This window comes from Hordeum vulgare, chromosome 1H (assembly GCF_904849725.1).
Source record: "Hordeum vulgare subsp. vulgare chromosome 1H, MorexV3_pseudomolecules_assembly, whole genome shotgun sequence".
Classification (NCBI taxonomy): Eukaryota; Viridiplantae; Streptophyta; class Magnoliopsida; order Poales; family Poaceae; genus Hordeum; species Hordeum vulgare.
Genome location: NC_058518.1, coordinates 412713609 through 412722261, shown reverse-complemented (window position 1 = coordinate 412722261; position 8653 = coordinate 412713609). Strand labels below are relative to the sequence as shown.

The following is an 8653-nucleotide window of genomic DNA, read 5'->3' as shown; positions in this document are numbered from 1 at the left end:
TCTGCTCTAGCGACCGTGGATGCGCCTAGGTTTGGATTCGCGGTGATTCCATTTGTTCACGCTCGAAGATTTGGCTGCCTCAATGTTTTCTCGGTCAAACGTTGGGAGTTTTTCTTTTTCTTTCCGTGCTTCTGTGCGTGCGCGTACGCAGTCGTGTGCCAGGTTGTGAACATGCGATTGGGGTGTTATATTTTCCCCGGAGGTTAAAAGCGAACCAGCTTTGTTGGAACGAAGTAGACAGAGTGCTTTGAAAGTTCGGGATCACCCATGCTGATTAGACATGGCCAGTTGGCCACATGGGCGGATATACTGCGTTTCTGGTTCATAGATTCTAGAGTAGATCTTCTTACTAGGAAGAGATGCACAGATTTTGGCTATGATTGTTCTGTCAGATATTCATGTTCACAAGTCAATGCTATTTGTTCATTCCTTTCCTTTTGGAGTTATTACTGTGTACACCTGCCCAAAATGTTCAGTTGTGTGCTACTGTTTTCAAAGTAGAAATTGATGTATGTTTAATTATATGTTTAGATTGTCAATGCATAAGAAACCAATGTTGCGCAATTTGTGTATTTCCAGGAACAATATTTATAATCTAGTTGCAGTTTGGTGTATTTGAGGTATCATTAGAACAACACTAAGTAGGATTGCTAAGAGGGTTTATTTTTTGAGTATCTGCTGAAAAGGAAACACTGGTTTCCTCTTATGCTGTGGTGAGAGTCTGTTTGGGGATTCACAGTTTGCCTCTGCGATCCTCTAGTTATGTGAATTATTGAGTGCTGCACTTCTATGGGTTACATTTATATTAGACTAGTAATGGCTATTTTTGTACTAAGTATCCAACAAACAATTTGTGCCTTCTTAATAGTTGGTCCTATTCTCAGGTTGTGGCTGTAGGTTATGCCATCATGATGACAAGAGACAAAGATCTCACTTGTCAAATGAGGGCAATACGAGTGATGCCGATGTTTGTTTTGCCCGCCATATCGTCTGTGGTATATTCAGCAGTTGTAAACTTCACAAGGATGCGTAAGTATCTTGAAATCACTGTCTGAATTCATAATTAGTGGTCCACATATTTGAACTATTTCTGCATTTTTTTAACCATTCTTAGTGAGTCCTGCATTGCTGCTGCCGTCCCATCATGTTTATGTGTGTGTCGAATGTGACTTCTGTTACTATATCTTTGGCTTTAATATTGTGAAGTATGGAGCACTATATTTTTTTTCTACAGATCAACAGTATGTTGTTATCTCGCACACTATTGTACTAGTTCACATATGCTGGTGTGAACTGTATTTTAAGTTTCTGGCTTGAATTGAAATAATTAAACTAATTTCCATTCTTCTAATTTCTGATAAGTATGCAATACGAAACAGTTTACAATATATGTATGCACTTGCACACATAGCATTTTCACTTCTTTGCACATTTTTTAGTTGTGGTGCTTCTAGTTTGACTCACTCAAGTCTTTTTACTTTCACTTGTGTGCGATCTTATCAGAGGAGATAGATTTCCTTTAGTTTTACCTATGTTCCCTAAAATGGTTATGCTTCTAGCAAAAAGATTGTTGTGGGGTTTGACTTCAGAGTTTGTAATATGTAGCTTGTGTTACAGAATTTATGTTTATGCTTTATAATACAAACTTTCATTTTAGCTGGAATGCTATTCTTTTCTTTTGACGTTCTAAAATTTGATGGCAGTCAAAGAGTGTGTCGAATTGCTTGGGACTTAGATACGTGTAAATAATATATGCATGAAAGTGGTTGTTGTTCCCCTAGATCCTATTTATCCAAATAGAAACATGGTGTGATTAATTTAAGGGACACACACATAAACATCATTCTGTTGATGCACATAAATATCTGTTTGCTACAATGCACTACATGGTCAACCATAATTTCTTGCTGACACTGAAATCGGGTGTTGTAGTGTCTGTTTGCCACAGAGACATTCAATATTGGATTGAACATGTCTGCAAAGACTGTTTGTGTTTACCAATGTACGTAAGTTTGACGGAGATCGATTCAGATGGTTGTCAAGTGGAGAGTACATTCAGATGAGTGGCCGTGCTGGTCGTCGAGGTATTGATCAGCGTGGTGTCTGCATATTGATGGTAGATGAGAAAATGGAACCCTCAACTGCCAAAATGATGCTGAAAGGAGGTGCTAATAGTTTGAACAGGTATGTATCATGTATTCTTTACTCCTACTTCTATCTAGAACAATAATACATACATCACAACTGAATATTGTGAATGGAAAGACCATCTGGACAGAGAACTTTGACTGGGGCTGGATGTTTCACTTGGTATACACTACTGTTGTTCGCCATATCTATTATGATAACTTAGTGTCATCCATTCACGCTATACCAGTTCATTGCATCGTGTTGCTGCTCGCGTGTGCTACTGTTCTGTTGTGCCATGGATCGATGGGTGGTTGTGCTGAACTGCTGATGCTGTTGGCTGCTGTTCTCAAACATTGTCAGTTTTCCAACCAATTGATAGCCAATATCTTTGTTGTTCTGCACTGTGGTCAGTAGCTGATTGAAAGATGCTTGATACGTGTAGGTGAAAGTTTGGTTTCTGTTTCATTTTTTATACAAGTTTTCGGTGAAAGGTTTGTCCCCTCTTAGTTGAAATTGAAAGTATTTATTTGCACTAGTCTGAAGTTCTATCACAACCTCCCAGTTTAAACTTTAAAGACTGAAAAAATCAATCGCAAGTTCCAGTAGATAGCATGCTTTGAAATTTTGAGACATGCAATTGAATGCTGGGGATGGAACACAGTCAATGTGGAGGGTAAATTTGCATCTATTGTGCCTTCTTAAGGCATGGGGTTATTTTTGAGTTCCGTTCATTGTTTCAAAAATCATTCCTCCCCCTTGTAAATTCTAATCCATGTTGGTCCCTGTTTTGTCCTAATGAAGCTCCGGGGTTGGCTGATTGCTGGGGTGAGAAGTTTGAGGAATTGTACAAGAAATATGAGAAAGCAATAAGTTCAAAACTCTACCCATATACAACGAGTTAGAAAGGAACACGCTTCAGTAATCCACTTTCTGGTTTCAGGGCAAAGCGAAAAAGGTCATTCCAGCACAGACCCTCTGGTTTGACATTTTGAAGGCACAGATAGAAACTGGCACACCTTATATGCTCTATCTTATTGTTATGGGTTCAAGGCTACTTAAGGCATGGGGTCATTAACCAGCACACAAGGCAACATGACGGCATCTCTCTTAAAAATAGATTAGTTAGGATTGCATCCCAAAGATATATAATTGATAAACTGTCTCAAAATGTAAGATGTTTTTTGACATCGAGATTAATTAAGCAAGAAAACATGAGGGATACCATCCACTTTTCATACTCCCGTCTAGAGCACGTGCCCACCTTTCATATTGTATCCTGCTTCTCCGTTGTGTGTCATGCCCTAAGTTTATACATCGAACGATATCGCAGTATAATCTTCTTATATGAATACCGATTGTAATCTATAATTCTACATACTTCATATGAATCACATATCCAATTGGATAGTTTGATTTATTTGGTGTTGCAGCCATAATAGTTGATACTGGAGCTTAAATGCTTAGCTTGCAGAGTGAAAGAGCTATTGTACCATCAGTTTCATTTTCTCAACAATTTTGTTGATGATGTCTGGTTGCCTGGTTATTGGTTTGCATGCCTTCTATTTGAAGTCCTCTCTGTCCCTTCTCGTCATATGTAAATAAATTAGAGAGTGACTATTCTCTTTTTTTGTCTCTTAGAATTGTTGCTTCAGTTGTTGCATGAAAGATTGTTGACTTCTTATATCCAATTACATTGTGTTGTCCAGAGACAACTGGAACAGCTCATGAGGACCCAGGAAGCTTTCACAAGACTAAGTCGTCGATCAATGAGCAGCTGCCCTTGGATTTTTGGACTATTGACTTGAGGGATGCTGCATTGGCTTTGGCAACAATCAGTGTTGAGGACATATCTGAAGAAGTTTTGAGCAACATATTCAGCAAATTCTGCATTGGAAAATGATGTCTTTCGGAATCATGCTGGTCCTCGGTCATTTCCGACACTTTTGACCTTTGAGCAGCATATGCAGTGGCATAGAACGATCTGAACAAGCCTGGTAGGTATCGAAAGAACAAGCAATGAAATTGAACCCATTTTCTGGATGGGGTCAAAGATCTATAGGCTGGGATTACTGTTGTCACTGTCCTATAGATTTGGGTTGTATCGTTGTGTATTATATTTGCTATGGAGCTATGTATGTATGGATGCTATGGAACTATATGTATATATGGATGCTATGGAATTTTGGATGTATGGATGCTATGGAATTTTGATATATGGATCATGAAATTTTTTATGCAACTTTGCATATATGTTATGTGTTGTGGATCAGTAAAATTATTGGACACATATTATGTATTATATATATATATTATGTGCTGTTTAATTTGTGGTTTTGAAACAAAACATATATATGCCAGAAAGCAGATACTAATGGAGCACCATGGGCTATACTAATGGCGCACTGCCTGGTGCGCCATTAGTATATATGCCCTGGGAGGCATACTAATGGAGCACCATGGGCTATACTAATGGCGCACTGCCTGGTGCGCCATTAGTATACCAGATACTAATGGCGCATCATGAATGGTGCGCCATTAGTATACCAGATACTAATGGCGCACCGTGAGCAATACTAATGGCGCACTGCCTGGTGCGCCATTAGTATACCAGATACTAATGACGCACCGTGAGCAATACTAATGGCGCACTGCCTGGTGCGCCATTAGTATAACAGATACTAATGGCGCACTTGTGGTGCGTCATTAGTAAAAAAACTAATGGCGTGATGCTAGTGGCGCACCTATAGTGCGTCATTAGTAGCCAAAATAGGTGCGCCGTTAGCAAGCCTTTTCCTAGTAGTGTATTTCTCTATGAAATTTCATACACGCGTAGATTGAGCACTCAAGTTTGAGATCCCAAGATTTTAGTTTTTTTTCTGGTATTTTTGAATTAATTTTTTATACAGGAGGTGGATCACCCTTGTGTATTTTCCGTGAATTTACACTCTAAAATATATCTACACACATTCATATTGAAATATCTAAAAGGGGCTTTTGGGCTTATGGTTAGAAATAGAGTATATAATAAATAAAAGATTAATAAAGTAGAGATTATGTGATGACTAAAGTCGTTTAATTTTTTTCTTTTTTATAAAGGTAATAGCACAACAGATCCTAGAACTTGTTCAGAATCTGATGATTTGGTCCTCGAACTTGTAAAAGGCAATTATTATGTCCTAGAACTTGTATGATGTGTGCAATTTTAGTCTTGGGCCAATCACAAGCTGTCAAGTCGAGCTAGTCAACTAAGGTCTTTTTACAAATACCCTTTGTAGTCCATTCGCCCTCCTCCGCCCATCTTCATGTCGGGCGATCAGTCGATGCTAACGTCAGCAAGCATGACGACGTCGTCGGGGTTCTTCCCTCCGGAGTTGCCTCCCTCTGCTCACCTAGTCCGCCCGCCAGCTGTCTTCCCCCCCAGACGATGGTGAGTTGATCCTATGCTCTACTCCTTGATACGTCTCCAATGTGTCTATACTTTTTTATTGTTCCATGCTATAATATTATCATTCTATGATACTTTGGGGGTATTTATAATATGTATTATTTTTTAGCACTAACCTATTAATCCACTGCCAAGTGTCAGTTATTGTTTTCTGCTTAGCTTTTCAGGTTTATAGTACCAAACGAAGTCCAATTGCCACATAACTATTTGACAATTTTTTAGGACCAAAAGAAGACCTCGAAGTTACGGGAGGAGACCGTATGTCGGCGTCAAAACCGGCAGATCTCGGGTAGGGGTCCCTAACTTTGGACCTTAGATCGATGGATCGCATGAGAGAAGGGAGACAATGTTTACCAAGGTTCTTGCCATGTTGGGGAGGTAAAATCATACGTCCTACTTGATTATATTTGATGTGGATGATGATTACAGAGTCTACCTTGAGATCGTGTATACTAAACCCTAGGTGAAGTAATCCGCCTACATGGACGAGGACCCCCGGTTTATATAGTCACCGGGAGGGCCTAGGGTTACACTCAACCGACCTAGTCTACTTTTACTTGGTTGCCACGCCAGTCTCTGGGGTTCTCCTCCTTGAATACGAGATGATCGCACAATCCGACTCATCATAGGCACATCCCATCAGGTCGACCTCTTCGTAGTAAGCTGACTACATGAGGACCCCTTAATTCCGGACTCCCTCAGTAGCCCCCGAACTAGCCTTCAACGCTGATGTGTAGAGTCTTCGGATGATTACGTCCAAAGTATTTGGCTTGCAAGGCGAGTACCTTCGTCTCCTCCGAACAGGAAATGATGGTCTTGGTCTTCGCTTGGCTCACAATTACTGAAGCATCGCGGGGCCCATGACTTTTAATTCTGCACAAATATTAACAATATTTCTCGATTATCGCATGGTTTTGTAGAGGAAGACACCTCTCGCAATCCTTGACAGAACCGCTCCTTATAACAAGCGGGGGTAGCGCCCTTTATAAACAGATCAAAATCCGTCTCGAGGCCCCCATCGCATCTCCGCCTCGCCAAGAAACCCTAGAGCTCTTAACACTCTTGGAATCATAGCTGGTTCCTCTTCGTGCTCCCTTGGTCCCCTTCCAGGAGACTGGGCTAATTACTCCATCTCCCTCCTCCGTCCGCGTGAGTTCAAAACGCAGGGACATATTCCCCAATCGGATCTCGCACCCAGTCGCGCAAGTATGACCTTCATTGATGGGAAGTCATTTGCAGAGAGCTTCCCTTCCCCACACGGGGGAGAACGAGGTTGCCTTGTTCCCTTCCTAATGCGAGGGGTGGGATTCCCCATTCACCCCTTCTTAAGGGGTTTGTTGGAATTTTATGGGCTGCAGCTCCACAACCTCACTCATGGTCCCATCCTCAATATCTTAGGCTTCATGGCCTTATGCGAGATGTTCTCGGGTTGTGAACCCCACTTTGGTCTATCGAGAAGGTATTTCTACGTCGTTCCTCGAACCAGAGGGGCAACAATCCGGGTAGTGGGCAGAGTTGAAGTGTGGCGTATAGCCGCCACCGGATACCCAATTGGGAAATCGAAGAAGGAACTCGACGAGTGGCCCTTGGAGTGGTTTTATATGGAGGATGTTCCCCTTTTGATCCAATTTGGAGGGGCCTTCCCGAATCCTCCACAGAGCCTTTGAAAAAGCGTTATAGTTGGGGCCGAAGAGTCTCTCCCAAGAGGAGAGTTCCGAAGTAAAACAACTATCCGCTAAGGTCAAGGTGCTTGCTCATTACGGGCTAACCATCTTTGATGTGATGGTCGCAATGATTTACCGGTGTGTCCCGTCGCTCCAACAACGCACAAATCCCTTGTGGTGCTACAACGGGACAAGCGATTCCACTCGATCCAGAAAGTTAGGACCAAAAGACCACAAAGCTTTAGCAACCATCCTAGCCGATATCTTCAAAGGGGAAAAGAAGGTTTTAACCGCCCCTTCACCAAGGAAGGCTATTCGGCATACAACCCCGTCGAATATGTAAGTGTGCTAATGTTCAAAATTTCAGGCGTTCACACCTTTTATCATTTGATTTATAAATTCTACCCCTTCCCTGCAGCCTTGGAAGCGCTAGATCGAGACGGTGAAATGTCCCGCACCTCAGTCCGAGGACTATGCCCGCGATGATGATCCCCGGTTTCATGAAGACCCGGAGCTTTGATGACTTTCGAGGATGGGGTGTTTTACCAGTATGGAGTTGACAAACAGACGGTAGCCCTTGTAGCTGACAACCCTAGTCCCCTTCTCTCTTTAGGGAGTAAGAGAAAAGTGACGGCCCAACGAGGGGTTGCGCCCAAGGGTCGTCGGAGCGCTCGCCGTACTACTCCTCGAACAAGACCGGTTGGGGTTCTGTCGAATGAGGACAGAATTTCCAAACAAAGGGTGGCGAAAGGAAACCCATCTGCTGCTCCACCGACAAAAAGGTATGTGGACTGACTTATATTCCTTAACAAGATGTATGTCCTTCCATACTTTCATGACCCTTGACCGACCAATGTAGGAGACGTGTGCAACCTTCACCGCCCGAGGTCGGTGTCGAGGTATTAGGTAGTCAACCAAACCCCGACGCGTCGATGAGCGCCGGAGTACCGAACACGGGTCCGACCCCCGATTGTTCGGACAGACTGTCAGTAACAAACTCCGAATATGAGAGTGCTATGAATCATCGGCAACGGAAGAAGGCTCTATGTCATCCTTTATTTTCCGAAAAAGAGTTTAATGCTCTTAATTCGGTTGATGCATACCTCGAAGCCGCGTGAGCCAACCTTAAAAAGTGGTGGGGCAAGTGTCTACCCACATGCACGTAAGTTATCGACTTTATAATATCCGAACAAAAGTTTGAACCCAGTAGCCCTCGAGCCTTAATTTGGTCAGGGCGGCTGAATTAAGGGTCGTCAACAAGTACTTTTTGAATCTGCATGCTTTGAAGCAGGAAAGAGTTTATCCAAAGATCTACATCAAAGCCACGCCGATTTAAAGGCGAGTAGGGCCGAGTTGGAAGATGTGAAGAAATTTACTAGAGAAGCCCATAGTAAGGGAGTTGATTTGTAGTATG

At 42.3% G+C, this 8653-nt stretch overlaps 1 pseudogene; it reads left to right on the top strand.

Annotated features, from left to right (window-relative positions):
- Positions 1 to 7712: 7712 nt before the first annotated feature.
- LOC123399806 lies at positions 7713 to 8357 on the top strand (annotated as a pseudogene).
- The last annotated feature ends 296 nt before the right edge of the window (positions 8358 to 8653 follow it).